This window comes from Plecotus auritus (genome assembly GCF_963455305.1).
Source record: "Plecotus auritus genome assembly, chromosome: 13".
In the NCBI taxonomy this organism is placed as follows: domain Eukaryota; kingdom Metazoa; phylum Chordata; class Mammalia; order Chiroptera; family Vespertilionidae; genus Plecotus; species Plecotus auritus.
Window position 1 is genome coordinate 25799522 of NC_137779.1, and position 15298 is coordinate 25814819.

Consider the following 15298-nt stretch of genomic DNA (forward strand, 5'->3'; position numbering starts at 1 on the left):
AAGGTGAGCTTGTGTGATGTGCTTATTGGGCCATTGTTATGCCTTCTTGGATTAATTTCACATTCATGAACTTTAAAAAAATTACTTCTGTGTTTTTAATAATATCCAAGAACTCTTTCTGCAACATACCTATGAACCTTTTACCTGGTGTCTATGAAGCAAATAGATTTTCCCTGTGTGTTATGCCTTTTATTTTTAAACCTGTAAATATTTTCATTTTTAATGGAGTTTAATCAATCTATGTTTTATCTTATGGCTTATTATTTTGTTTTCATACTTAGAAACATCTTCACTGCTTGAGGTGATAAATGGCCAACCCGCTTTTTTTCACCTGGGGGTGTGGGGCGGTCACAGAGTTCTATGGTTTCCCGTAAACTCCAATCCCTTGGGAATTGTTCTTGCTGAATGGCTGGGAAGGGACAATTGAACTCTATCATTTTGTTCTTTCCTGGTTAAACAATGGTCCCAGTGCTGTTTGTGGAATCATCTTTTCCCGAGGGAGGTGAAATGCTACCTTTATTACATGCAGATTTTTATAAATCCTCAGGCCTTTTTCGAGGCTGCCTCATTTCAGAAATTAATACGCAGAAATGCCTCTAGACCTTCTCTCGACGCCATGTCCTTGGTCTCAGCTCTGCTTCTGAGGAAGATCTTCCTCGTGTTTTATCCATCCATCCATTTATCCATTCATCCATTCATTCATCCATCCATTCAGACATCCATCCATCCATCCATCCATCCATCCATCCATCCATCCATCCAGACATTCATTCATCATTCATTCATTCATTCCTGTACTCATATGTTCACTGTCACTCCTGCACATTCATTCTAAACAGGTACAGTACATGGCTCCTAGGACTAATGACCAAAAAAATCAGCTCATGTATGCTTTCCATACAAGCACTGGGCTATGCAGATCACTTACTCCATTTTATTGGCTTCTCCCACCAATGCTGTGAAGTAGGGACAATTTTTAGCCCCAGGTAACAAAGAGGAAACTGAGGCTGGGAGAGGCTAATTAGCTTGTCCAAAGTCCCCTAGGTAGTAAGCTCCGGGGGAGAAATTCAATGCCATGGCAGCTTAACGCTGGTTTTTGACTTCATCTCTGCTGTTTCCTTTGTCTAATCCTGGCTCACATTTATTGAGCATCTACTCTGTGCTGGAAATGGTTGTAGGTGGTGAATCCAGACAGCGTCTGCCTCTGGGTCCCAGAGGAGGCGGCAGTCTGAAGGTGGAGGCAGGTCACGGAACAGATTATTACACCCAGAAGGACGCGGGGTAAAATCAGAGGGTCCAGTGCAAACCTGGGGGAGGGTTTCCCTGGCAAAGCAAAGGCTTCCGGTTCTGGAAAGATTGACTTTGCTGTCAGCCCAACGAATTAAAAGGCCCATTGGCTGGTGAGGTCTGAAGCCCCAGAGCCAGGATTTTCGGGACCTCTCTCCCATCCACTTGCACTTTGGATATGTCTACCTTGTTAGGATCTAGGACTCTGGACAGCCTGTATGGGAGAGAGTACAGGCAACAAGAGAAGATGCAAAAAAAAAAAAAAAAAAAAAAAAAAAAAAAAAAAATCAACACCCTTCAAATCGGCCTTCTGGGCCCCATCGCTTCTGAAAACCTCGCCATCTGTCCACATAAGCATGTTCCAAAGTTTTAAGTACTTCTTTTCATGAAGTCCGTTAAAGTTAACCTGGCCTCGTAATAGATGGGGGAAATCTGCTATAAATAGAGGCAAATAGAGATTGTAAAGATAAATAACAATGCCCACATGTGAGCCCTGATAATGCAGTCTATTTATGGCCTGGCTCTAAAAAGGGATGGCCAGCAATACCGGCCCCTTAATGACTTACTCTCGCCCTGGCAGCCCGCGTTCCCGTTACGGCGCTAAAGATTCAGTGACACAAAAAGCTTACAGATAATTAAATATTGATTTTTGTTTTCTAATCCTATATAAAAATTGTCCTGGGTCTCCCAATGGTGGTTTTATCTCATCAGGACATGGGGAGCCGGGAGGGTGTCTGTTAACCCTCTTTGCACCCCCGATGTGCTGTGTGATGAGGGGGAGTGGCCGGGGCTGGCTTCCTGGGCAGCGGACCTGTGCAGTCCCATGGGGCCCTGCTGTGTTCAGAGGGGCCCTGCGTGTGATGTAACTCTCTACTGACTCCCTCTCAAAACCCTTCAACATTCTGGCACGAGGCGGTCATTTTGCACTGGCCCTGCCACGACGCCGTGGTCCTGGGGGCGGGTCCGACTGGGAAACTGGGCGACCAGTTCGGGACCCTCAGCGACACCGCTGCTGCCCAGCACGCTGTCTTACTCTCCTGTCCCGGATCTTACCAGCCGTGCCAGAAACCTCAAATCTGGGAAGGGGGCCAGGGAGAAATTCGTGACGAGAACATTTCTTCCCCCACCCTCTGCTTCTTTCTCTCTCTCAAAAGAAAAGCACCTCATTGTCATCTTGCATATGGAGTGTGGCGTGGGACACCTGGCAAGGTGGCAGAGTTTCTGGCTGAGTGGCTGGCTGGCTGGGAGCGGGGATGGCGTCAGAAAGAAGAGAGAGACTCTGAGAGCTGGGTCCTGAGCCAGATCCGGCTATGTGTTTGCTGTGTGGCCTTGGGCAAGGGAAAAGCCCTCCTATATGCCTCGGTTTTCTCATCTGCAAAATGGAAGTATGCATTCTGGCCCCTGGGCCGCCTGCACCCTCTCTCAAAATACTAAGAACAACAGCAAATGTCTCCCTGTTGTTTGTATGTATCCGGCACTTTACCTAAGTTCTTTACAGATGCTAACTAATGCGTACTTACTGAAAATTGTGCATAATCTAATTCATTTAAACCTCACGATAACCCCATGAGGTAGGTGCTATTTATAAACATTCCCATTTGACAGATGGAGAAATTAGGCACAGAGAGGTTAAGTAACTTAGCAAAGGTTGCACAGCCAGTAAGTAGCAGAGCAGGAGCTTGAACCCTGAACTCTGGCTGCAGAGACCTTGCTCCTAACCACTGTACAGGACTGCCTAGTTCAGTGGTCGGCAAACTCATTAGTCAACAGAGCCAAATATCAACAGTACAACGATTGAAATTTCTTTTGAGAGCCGAAAACCGACTTCTGCGCATGGGCCACGAAGTTTCAATCACACTGTACGTGCCCGCCCACACGTGGTATTTTGTGGAAGAGCCACACTCAAGGGGCCAAAGAGCCACATGTGGCTCGCGAGCCGCAGTTTGCCGACCACTGGCCTAGTTTATTTGATATCTCCTACTACCAAAAGTGCCAACTCAGGGCCTGTAGGCCAAGGGTGGCCCACAGCGAAGTTGTGATTGATATTTCTACACAGCACCAGCTTATACTGCATTTGAAATTTGAATCAGTTGCCAATATTGAAAAAGAACCTCAAGATTTCTACATGGAAACAGATTGTCAGCATCTCTTGGGTGCTATGGTGGTACTGGGTTAGATAATACGGCAAAAACCTTCCATCGGCCACAGTCCCTACCGCCCCCTATTGCCTCATCGACACGAATGCCCAGAGCCTACTTCCCAGGTATTTTATTGCACCCATTGCCCTCACGGCATCACCTGCCTGGCCCCTGGGAATCTCAACGTTCCCCCTGCCCCTCCCCCCCCCCCCCCCCCCCCCCGGTGGTAAGGATCTGCTTGTGGAGGCCAAAAGCTCCATTCTGTGACTCTATAGACAATGTCCCCTCTGTGGGTGGCACCATATGTAGAAGGAACAATTAATTTCATTGGTGGAGGCAGTGGGGCCAGGGGGTCCAGAGGTGGATCAAGCCCCTGAAATGAGCTTGAAGCCCTGAGGCTCCTTTAAGCTTTGGGCTTCCAGAGTCTCCATGAAGCAATGATTGAAGGATGCCAAAATTGGGGCGGGGGGGTGGGGGTGGGGGAAGGGTAGTGTAATTCTGAGATTATGAGATTTTACAATCCCAGTATTCTTAAATTCTAAGTCCTCAACATTCTAGTAACCCATGCCTCCAAACTTTAAAATCTTGATTGCAAAGAATCTCTGATCCTAAAATCTCATGATTCACATTTATTCCCTTCCTGAAAGTATGATACTACAACGGAAGAGTCTATGAAGCCATGGCTCCCTGGTGCTAAGGTCACATGATCTCATGACTTCGTCATTATCAGCTTTATAGAGTCAGAGAGAAGGGAGTCAACAGTTAACTGGACAGTAGAGCCCAATGAGGCCGTCTGGCTGTAGTCCTGTTACAAGGATGGGGGTGGGGGGGGGGAGGGTGTTGGTCCTTTTCCGTGACCATTGAATCCGATGGGACCGTTCCCTCCTTTTCCTAATGAAATCAATGCCACCGAAACGGACACGTGGGAGTCCATGTCTCACCTTGAGCAGGGCCAGTACGTAAACATCCAGAGTTAAGACACAAACTTTAGGGCCTAGGTCTCCTAGGTCCGTCCAAGTCCAGCCCGCGTCCTTCGTCAGGTTGTATTTAATGAGTGAGAACCTGCGATGAATGGAGAGTCGGATTAGATAAAAGGCAGCTTGACCTCAGGACAAGGGATGTGGTGGGATGATTGGGGCCAAGAGAGGATTAGGTAGAACACACTTGAGCTGCTTCAGCTGCAAGAAAGGAGCTTACTAACACGAGGCTGCAAAGGTCAGGGTATCCGTGAACCAGGCCAATGGGAGCCACGTCTCCAGGTCAACGTGAACTTGGAGGTGCCTATTCCCAATGCCTGTACACCTGGCATGGCTGGGCCACAGAGGCAGCTGGCTAGGCACAGAGTGCCAGGCGGGAAAAAGAGGAAGTGACAGGGCCCACATGAGCTGGAAGGAGCCATTTCCGGGTGCTGAGGGGAAGATAATTTGCATAATGCATGGGTGGGAACAAATCTCATCAGCTATGTCACTGCAAACACCTCAATACTCCCTGCCAACTTTAGGCATTTACAGCCACAAACAGGGAAGTTTCTCTGCAAATAAAAAAAGGTGTGTGTGTGGGGGATCATGATTCCAGACTGCCGCAGTCAGCACAGGAAACTTGAGTCAGAACCACAGGTCCTCACTCACGATACTGATGACGTCTGGGGCCCAATCATTCTCGCTGCAGAAGACTGTCCTGTACGTTGTAGGGTGTTGAGCAACATCTCTGAATCCCTTGTCTGCAGCCACGAGATGCTCATAGCACTCCCCCCGACCCCCGATCTTGGCAATCAAAAGTGTCCTCAGACATGGCCACGTGCGGAACTTGGGGGAAGAGTCCAGATTACTCCGGAAGACCGCCTGTGACTCTTCACCACATCCCCATAACGATTCCCACCCATGCCTTAAGGTGGACATCATTAGCAGTTCACGTCAGAATCCTACGGCATGCCCCTTTGAGTCTGTTGTGTGTGATTATGCTGAAATTATCAGTAGCATTCTCCTCCCAGGGAGCGAGTTCAGCCATTCTCAAAGAACTAGTTGTGGTGACTTCATTAAGTCACAGTTAAGGAATTCCTCTTGGCATTCCAGTGGATTCAAGCGTGCAAGGTGGGCTCTTCTTGGGGAAAAAATACACCCCAAATATGAAGCTACCAGTATGGGAGATTGCATTAACTGGATGGATTTCTCCCTGAAGATTCTACACGGCAAGATAGTAAATAGGATGCCTAATATATCATTAACGTCCCATAAAGATGAAGTCTATTACCAAATTGGTTTCATGGATCCTATCCCGGTGATGGGATTTAACCTCCAAGGCAAGTTTGAAAAACAGGTACCATTTTACCTGCCAGTTCTGAGCCAGGAAGAGGACTGTCTTGAAGCAAGGTGTTCAGAAGTGTTCTGAGGGTGTGTCTGTGCCATCGACCGAGGATCTCTGCTTTGGGTGGGGCTGGGGCTCTGGACAAGGTAGAGGCCAGGAGTTCACCCCATCATCATCAAACTTGGAGTCAGAGAGATCATTCCAGCTACCAAGTGGAGGCTGGCTTCGGGAGAAGGCAAACCCAGGTAAGAAACGACACCACACCAGATGTTCTAACAGAGAGAATTCAATACAGGGCATCCGTTGACCTGTGGTTGACAAACTGGACTGGCAAACGGGGATGCTGAGCAAACATCCAGGCCGGCATTTCCAGAAGTATCTATCACCCTCGGGCTCAGGGAGCAAAGGGGGAAGTTGGAAAAAGAAGAAGAAAACTTGGAGATGGGACCAGAACTCTACTGGTTCTCAGGAGCTTGGGTGCAGACCTCTGAAGGGAAGCTGCCTGGGGGCGGCGGGGGGGTGGGGGGGGGGGCGGAATGTAAACTCGCTGGTTGTTATTCTGAGAAAAACCTGCTCTGAAACCAAATCCCACTGCTGGGATGAAGAGCAATGCTTCCAAGATGCTGACGAAACCGAAGGAGAACAGGACAAGCATCCCTGCCCCACCCCCTTGTCTCCCGCTGGCGCCCTCTATGGGCGGAGGCTAACATAGGCCCTGAGGGCAAAGCCAATGGGGAGCACAGAGTCCCAGCTCCATCACCGGAAGGCAGAGCAGGAAAAGGCTGGCTTGGAGCTGAGAGTCACGGGCTTAAAAGCTGGGGCAATTGGGAAGACATGAACACACTCGTCCAGAGCTGGACCAGGGCCCTCCTGCTTTCTAATCCTGGTCTGCCGTCTCTGATGGTTTTCATCCTAATACTTGGGATCCCCAATGCACGGGCACCCGTCTCTTAGAACCACTCAGGCCTTTATCTTCCTTTTCCAGGAAGAGGTGTCTGAGCAATCACTCCTCAGGCCCCCGCCCCCCCACCCCACCTCCCACTTCCCCCACTCCCCCCACTCCCGGGATCGCAACGGCCTCAGGTCCAGATCTACTTTCCAAGTTGCTTCTGAAGCACCTCGTGAGAATTGTAGGGGTGTGTGTGCGCAGGGGCGGGGGGTGTCAAGGGAGGTTTCATGAAGGGAGGTAACCCCACCCCAGCATCTCCCAAAGCATCGCGAGAACCTGCTCCCTCTGATCGTCTTCCCGGGATGCTCAGACCTCAGAGACTCTCCTAAAGGCCCGTGGAGAGATCAGGCTGTCCCTCTCCAGCATTGGGCACAACTCCTCCTGCACAAGCTTGATTCCCTTATGCAGAAGCATTAAATATTTTCCCCAGGAAAAGAAAAATAGAGATTTCTTGCAAAGTGAATTTTCTTCTCCTCTTTAGGGCTTCGCTGAATCCTGAGAATAAAAGTGGGACTTGATTTTATGCTAATGTATGTAAAGAACGTGACGGTGGAGTCATAGGTAACACAATGAACTTAACTTCTTTCCTCCCTTTTGGTTGAATTATAATGACTAGTTTCCATAGCAATTACTAAATCACCTTGTACATTACCAGGAAAATCTACTGCACTTTTTCCCAGCCATCCCTACAAACATTTCTACTCTTTTTTTTTTTTTTTTTTAACGATGTTCTAGGGGGAACACGAGCCCTCTCGGCTTGGTGGCCATGGGGGAGCATATTTCAGGGGGTTAATAAAGCCGATTGGGGTGTTTTTATTTTCTAAGTTCAGCGGTTAGGTTTCCATCTTCTCCCTCATCGGCTACTCGTCAGACAGACAAAGAGGGAAGGAGGTGAGCGAGAGAACGGGGGTGATGATGGGGAGGAAGAGAGAGGCATCTGGGGCCAGGAGGGACTAGTAAGGAGCTTGCCTCAAATTCCACGTTCCAGTCTCAGCTGATTCCGTGATGGTTTGAGAGCCCCCCACCCCCCTTCCCCGGACGGCAAACCTGTCATCCCACTGGGCTTGCAGGCGGACGGGGACGTCTCTGAGCCCACAGAAGGTCAGGCGTGGGACACACGCAGAGGTCTCTCTTTGGAAGCCTTGAAACTGTGTGTCTGAGCCCCCACTTGCTTCCGGGGCCCCTTGAAGACTCCATCCATGCAAAACCCCCGTTTCCACCAGCGGCTTCATTTTCTGAGCTGTTCATCCTGGCTTTCCACGTTCCATTTCATTCCCCGAAAGGCCTCCGCAGCCTGTGGCTGTTTGCAGACACCTCTTTCCAGCTGAGAGACGAGGAGTGACACCTGTAAGAAGAATGAAGGGGCTGCAGCTGCTGCTGTGAAGGATTTCGGGGTGTGGCCAGGGCTGGCCCCCAGCGCTGGGACGCCTGACTGGTCCCATCGCACCCTGCTGAGGGTCAGTAGAGGTCATTATCATGGGCTCCGGTAGACAAGAGGACCCCGTGCTGGGCTGTGGGTTCAGAGCGCTCACCCTGAGCGAGAAGCAGTGGCCACGTGAGCTCAGCACCTGTGCTTCGTCTGATCGGGGCCTGGCTCACTCCCAGGTGTGCACCAACCCGCGGCCCAGCGGGGATCGGAGGAGAGGGCCAGGCCTCGGCATGGGTAGAGTACCCGGTGGTGGGAGACGGGCCCTGAGGTCTGGCTGCTTGGGTTCCTGTCTCCCCGCTGCGCTTCTCCCACAGTGTGTCTGGGAGTGAGTCATTCGCTCTGCCTCAGTTTCCTCGTCGCTAACATGGGGTGAGTGGCAGGACCCACCTGAGAGGCATTCGTGCAGATCGAAGGAGATGATGCTGGGGGGGAGGTGCTCACCTCGACAGGGTGACCTGTTTTCCCTGAGGACACACGGACTCACCTGCTCCTGTGGTGTGACCTTGACTGAGCTCACGAACATCTCAGGACCCTGATTTTACTAGCTGTCAAGTCAGAAATGTCTGCTGGGTCGTCTCGAAGGGGTTCTCCCTAGCTCCTGAGTTTCAAGGGTTTGGGGATTCTAACAGCATAGCTGGAGCGAGGGAAGAAGGAGAGAGAGAGAGGGAGAGAGAGAGAGAGAGAGAGAGAGAGAGAGAGAGAGGATGCCTTAAGTAGCAGGAAACATTCCCTGAGTGACAAGAAGCTCTGAGTTCACCAAAATGCTTAACCAAGATAAGAAGGATGGAACCGATGTTGGAAAGATTGTTATGAGATTAATAAAAGTGATTACGGGATTAAGGCTTCTCCACAGAGATAGTGAAGGGACCACCGATGGGGAAATCCTCCCTCGCCCTCGGCTCAGCCTCTCTCCTTGATTGGCAAGTCCCCGGCCACGCGGCCATCTGACAAAGCGCTCTCAGCAGATGCTCAAGTGCCATCCGGCTTAAGCTCATCGGAGACCCGGAGGAAGGTCCCCTGCGCCCCTTTTCCCGGTATGCACATGGGTACCGATGTCTCGCACTGTCCGCAGGGGATTGGTTCGAGGACCCATTGGTTCGAAGCCACGATGCTCAAGGCCCTTCTACAAAGTGGCGTCGTGTTTGCATATAAGCTACGTACCTCCTCACGTGCGCTTTAAATCTGTAGGCTACTTATGATACCTAACGCCAGGTAAATGCTGTATAAATGATTGTTACACTGTATTGTTCAGGGAATGGCAGGGAAAGAGTCTGCACATGTTCAGTGTAGACATAACCATCATAGACCCGACTACATAGTACATGTCGGCAAAAATGAAATATTTTTTGGAATATTTTGGATCCAGGATTGGAACTCATGAATATGGAGGGCGCGCGTGCGTGTGCGCGCGCACACACACACACACACACACACACACACACACACACACACACGTAACTGGTTTCTGTCTGGGAATGGCTGTGGAGTTTAAGGGAGGCAGCCCTGATTTGGGGTCAGGTTCATCAGTAAGGTTGTCCTATGAGCACAGGCCTCCTGGATGGGAAAACGGGGGGAGGGGCCTGGAGGGGAATCGGGCATCCTCGGGAGTCGGGGCACATCGGGGCGGGGGGGGGGGTGCAGTTAGGGGGTTACTGAAGAACCAGAGATCCCAGTGATGTCCATCTGCTCACGGACCCTCGATGTTCTCACCTGTAAACTGGGGACAAGGATCTGCCCCCACGGGGCTGAGAGACACAACGGGTGGGAAAGCCCTCTGCAAAGGAAACTGGGGTAACTTTGTGACTTGCTCACTGTGAGGTTCTGGGCTTCCGTGTGGTTCTAGAAGAACAAACAGGAACCTGGGCTGACTGCACCTCTTCTGTCAGCAATCGGCTCTGATGGAGGCGATGTGGTCAGTGCTGGGGCTTTGGGGCCATCACACCTCAGAGACAATAATCCTATCTAATAAAGAGGGCATATGCTAATCGACCCTCACACCGTTGCAAAGATGGCGGCACCCTCAGCCAATAAGGAGGGAATATGCTAATTGACTGCCCCACCCTCAAAGATGGCGGCGCCCACAGCCAATAAGGAGGGAATATGCTAATTGACTGCCCCACCCTCAAAGATGGTGGCACCCACAGCCACAAGATGGTGGCACCCAGTTCCCTCAGCCCTGCCGAGGTGGCAGGCGTGTGGCAAGGCTGGGCCTGCCCCTGCCGTGCGCCTGCCTCTGGAGTCCCCCAGTTCCCTCAGCCCCCCAGCCAACCAGTGCAGCCTTGGATGGCGGCTGCCCAGCTGCCCGAGGCACAGGTAACCAGGGCCGGCTGAAGCTTGCGGTGCTGGCAGTGGCGGCAGCAGAGGTGTGATGGGGTGTCGCCTTCCCCTGATCGCTAGGTCGCCTCCCGCCCCTGAGGGCTCCCAGACTGTGAGAGGGGGCAGGCTGGGCTGAGGGACCCCCCCCTCCAGTGCATGAATTTTCATGCGCCGGGCCTCTAGTATATAAATAAACTATATAGATTCATGTAGTTTTTTTCTGAACCATTTGAGCTAAGTTGCAGCAGGGATCCGTCTCGTCTCTATCGAGTGACCCATTGTCCCATTTGCCCTGGAATTTTCCTAGCTCTAGCACAGGGAAAACCCTCAGTGTCGTAAGCAGCCTGGGATGGTTGGTCATTCACCTATTAAATACTTCAGTATGTGTGTCCTAAGCACAAGAACATTCTCGCACATTCCGCAGTACAATGGTCAACATCGGGGAATGTACCGTGGATGCCACATGCTAGCTGGTACCACAGTCCCTATTCCAAGTCCACCAGGTGTCCCAGGAACGTCCGTAGATAACCATTTTCCCATCCCCTTCTCCGGGGCGAGACCCAATCCAGGGTCACATGTTGCAGTCAGATGTAAATGCATCTTGAGTTTCTTCTAGAACAGTTTTCCAGTCTTTATTTCTTATGATCTTAGTAAAGAATTATAGACCGCTGGCTGAAACAAGACCGCTGTTCTTTATAATCAGCAAATAGATACATGGAACCCCAGGCAGTCAGCTAATGAGTGTGGAGAAAGAATGGAGTTAGAATATCAGCATTTTGGAGCCACGGCGGCCTCCGTCGATTCAGGCAGCTGTCTCCCATAGTAAACGCTAAAAGTCAGGATCAGGGTTTCCAGCTGTGAAATGGACCCGGTCGAGATTTGGGTCGGGAGCCGGGGTCACGTGACCAAGGATTTGCTTTTGCCGGCTTTGCACCTGGGGGACCTCTGTGTCAGGGAGCAGGTTGCCGTTTTGCTCACGGCTATAGGCCCAGCACTTCGCCAAGTACCCCACACATAGCAGCTGCTCAATAAGTACTTGTCAACTGAATGAGTGAATGGACGAGGGAGGTGTCTTTCGGGCAGGGCCTGGCTAAAGACAAATTGGATCGCCTCTCCTCCCCCCACAAGTGCGTGTTTCCTTCTGTACCATGTCCCAAATGGCAGTGGGCGTCCACTCTTGGAAATGTTAACAGTGTAATAAACATGAATCACCAAAAAGCGCGTTTAAAAGAAGGTTAATGGAGCTGCGTTTATTCCATTCTGTTGCACGGTTAACTAGATCCAAAATAATTACTAGCTCCTCGTTTATGGGCCCCGTTGAAGGTTATTTTTATTTAGCTGTGAGAGGTGACGGCTTTTGTTTTTTTCCTCCTGGTTTCACAGGCCGAGGCGGAGTAGAATGTTCGATACAGGCCAGCGACACAGGGGTGGCCATCCCAGGGGACCATACCCAATGCCCCTCACATGAGGGGGCCGCCCACCCCAAGCTGCATCGTCCCTTCCACGTCCTACGTGAGCGCAGATGTAGGAGCCAGTCATGGTCCCAGGGTGCTTGGGAAAAGCAGGGGACAGCGGACCTGACCCTTGTCACTTCCCGCTTCCCCGGCCAGCATCACTGTTTCCCATTTGGAATTAGGGGCCATGCCAGCCCACCCCCCTCCTTTTTCTCTGCAGCCTGCAGAGCTGAGTGGTTAATCGACATTTGCATAAAATGCCATAAATCATAGAATCTTAAAGCTGCAAGAAAGCTCAGAGGTCAACCAGTTCTCCGAGCAATGCACCAAGAAACCTGAATCCGAGGGAAGCAAAGGAGGCAGGCAGAGAGACGGTGGCCGACGGAGTGCCAGGCGTGGTACCGGGCCCTTTTCGGCTCTGCTCGTTTCTACGCACAGTCATTGCATAGCCAAGGTGCCGACTCCCACGTGACAGGCGGGAAAACTGAGACAGGGCGTACTGGCCGGCCTGGCTTCCCGGCTGGGCTTCTCTGACCTGCCCGACCCCAGGCTTCCTGCTCTGTCCCCAGGACCCCTCAGGAACCTGGGGATCGCGTCATCTGGAGATGCACGACGGGGCCTCTGTTTCTCCCTCTGTGAAATGAGGGTGATAAGGGCAAACATCTCTACTGTGTCTGCCCAGCAGGCTTCCGGCGATGAGAAAATATGAGCGTGGATGTGGAACGTGTCCTGGAAATGGTGTAAGTCATACAAAGAGAGGCCAACACAGCACCCTGATAGGGCGGGGCACCCGGAGGGCCCTGGGAGTGGCCAGAGGCAAAGAAAAGAAGTGTGAACGTGAGAGTCAGAGAACTAGGCTTAGTCCTACCTCTTCTACTTGATCATGGAGTGCATGAATGTGGGCAGGTAACCCTACCTGCCCTTCCACCTTCCTTTCCTAAATATGCACAAGAGTAGGGTCAAGTGCATAGTGGCCAGACTGTCTGGGTTCAAAGGGACTCACCACAGATGCCCTGTGTGACTCACCACGAGTGATTTGTCATCATCCTCATCATGGCGGTAGAGCACACATATAACACCATGCATAACCCTAAAAGCAAAGCCCGAGGAATTTTTACACACGCGCCCCCTTGCATACCACCACCAAGGTCAGCATATAGAATGCTTCCAACAGTCCAGCAGCCCCCGAAGTAATCACTGCTCTGATCTGACCCTAGGGCCATGGTCGGCAAACCGTGGCTCGCGAGCCACATACGGCTCTTTGGCCCCTTGAGTGTGGCTCTTCCACAAAATACCATGGCCTGGGTGAGTCTATTTTGAAGAAGTGGCGTTAGAAGAAGTTTAAGTTTAAAAAATTTGGCTCTCAAAAGAAATTTCAGTCGTTGTCCTGTTGATATGTGGCTCTGTTGACTAATGAGTTTGCCGACCACTGCCCTATGGTCATCAGTGAGTTCTGCTTTTGAACTTGCAATAGGTGGAACCACACAGGATCCTCCCTTTGTGTCTGGCATCCTTCGCTCAACGCGACAGCTGTGAGATGCGTTCGTGCTGCCGGGGCCCTCACCAGATCCTTCTTTTTCATTGATGTATAATATTCCACGGCATGATTTCACCACGGTGTGTTTATCCATCCTCCTGTTGATGGGCATTTGGGTTGTTTCTCAATTTTTAGCTCTTAGAAATAAAGACCCAATCAGCATTCTTGTGCCCGTCTTTGGGGTCCCTAAACACTCATCTCTTTGGGGTACATACTCAAGAATAGAACTGCTGAGTCCTGGTTTTGATGTAGAAGTGCCGAGTCACAGTTTAGGCACGTGCTTTGCTGTAGTGTAAGCATTTTATTCCCTCTGTGCCTCCACGTCCTCATCTGTAAAATGGAGCCGGCCCCCTGAGACCGCTGTGAGGACTGAGTGTGCTAATCTATGCGAAATGGGAGCAGCAGGAGCCAGAGTGCTCCGTACAGCTAGACACCATTTCTGTACAATTTAAAAACACGCATGAATAGCAAAATATGTTTATGGGCACATAATTGTGTAATAAACATTTAAGAACATCTATTGGCATAATAAACTCCAAATTCAGGCACATGGTGGGAGGGTAGGAGAGAAAACCGGGCCCGCGGAAGATGCACAGGGGGCAAATGTTGCAGAAGGTGAAGACTTTTAAAAGCTGGTGTTAATTATATTTTCTCTATTCTCGTCTGTACGTTCAAAATGCTTTCTGTGAAAACGAAAACATTATTACTGGTTATGTATTCCTCATCTACAACATATGAACACTAGGTAATGGCTCGCATACCGCTGAGGATATAGCATGCAAATAAACACTAGCCATTATCATTAGTACCAAGAACCCATTTCCATCCGATTTTATATGGAGTACTGGGTGAATCATACCTGGAAAACTGGACCCAATGTGGACTACGAGCTCACACAAGTTGCTGGCACACAGTAGGCCCTCAGTGAATCCTACATCTTAAAAATTTTCTTGCAATGATCGGAAGTCACCCAGTACCGCGGTCTTGACTAAGCCTGTCAGCCCTTCTGGGCGTCCAACTCTAATCCCACCAGGAGACACACAGCCCAGGGATCTGTGTGTGGAAGGGAGTGGTGGAACGCAGGCTCCCGGCTTAGCCCGGCAACAGGGCCGGTGAATTATTCTGTTTCTTTGGAGACGCGCACGCGGTACCCAACAGCTAGGCCGCTTTTGACAACAAGCTGCGGCTTTAACAAATGGGCTGCCAGCACTATTTATTTTCCAAACAGGGTTGAATTTTCGACTCATTGTGGAGATGCAATTGGGAAAAAATAATGACCAGGAAACACACACACACACACACACACACACACACACTTAGAAAATAACCCACTAGCCAACAACCATCCCAGGAAGAAAATGGAAAAGATGGAGATAAACAAAAAGAGCTTTTTTTGTATCACTTCAATTAAGAGGAAGAAAACAGCCCAGAGGCATGTGTGCGTGTGCGCTCGGGAGCGCGCCTGTGTGCGGGCGTTGAAAGGAGAGAAATTGAGTGCAGGGGGATAAGGATGCTTAGCTTGGGAGAAGAGGAGACTTGGTTGGCCCCAACCCTTCATCCAACTACCACGGAAAGGCTTCTTGATTTGCATTGCATGAGCTGGCTGATCAGAATCAACACGGATTTTATTTTAATAACATCTTCGGGAGAGCGAGGGGTCCTCGGCCCTGGCAAATGGGTGCCCCTGCCCTAGGCTGGCACGCAGGATGGAACGCTATTTCTGGTGCAAATGGAGCTGAGGAAGTAATTGTGCTGCTAATTGCTCCATCTCGGGGTTGGTTTACAGTGATATGAATGCCCTGGCCTCCGGTAGATCAGCATCATAAAAAGGGGAGAGAAATAGCAGCTCATTAGTAGCCAGGGATGAGGGATGCTGGGAGCGCC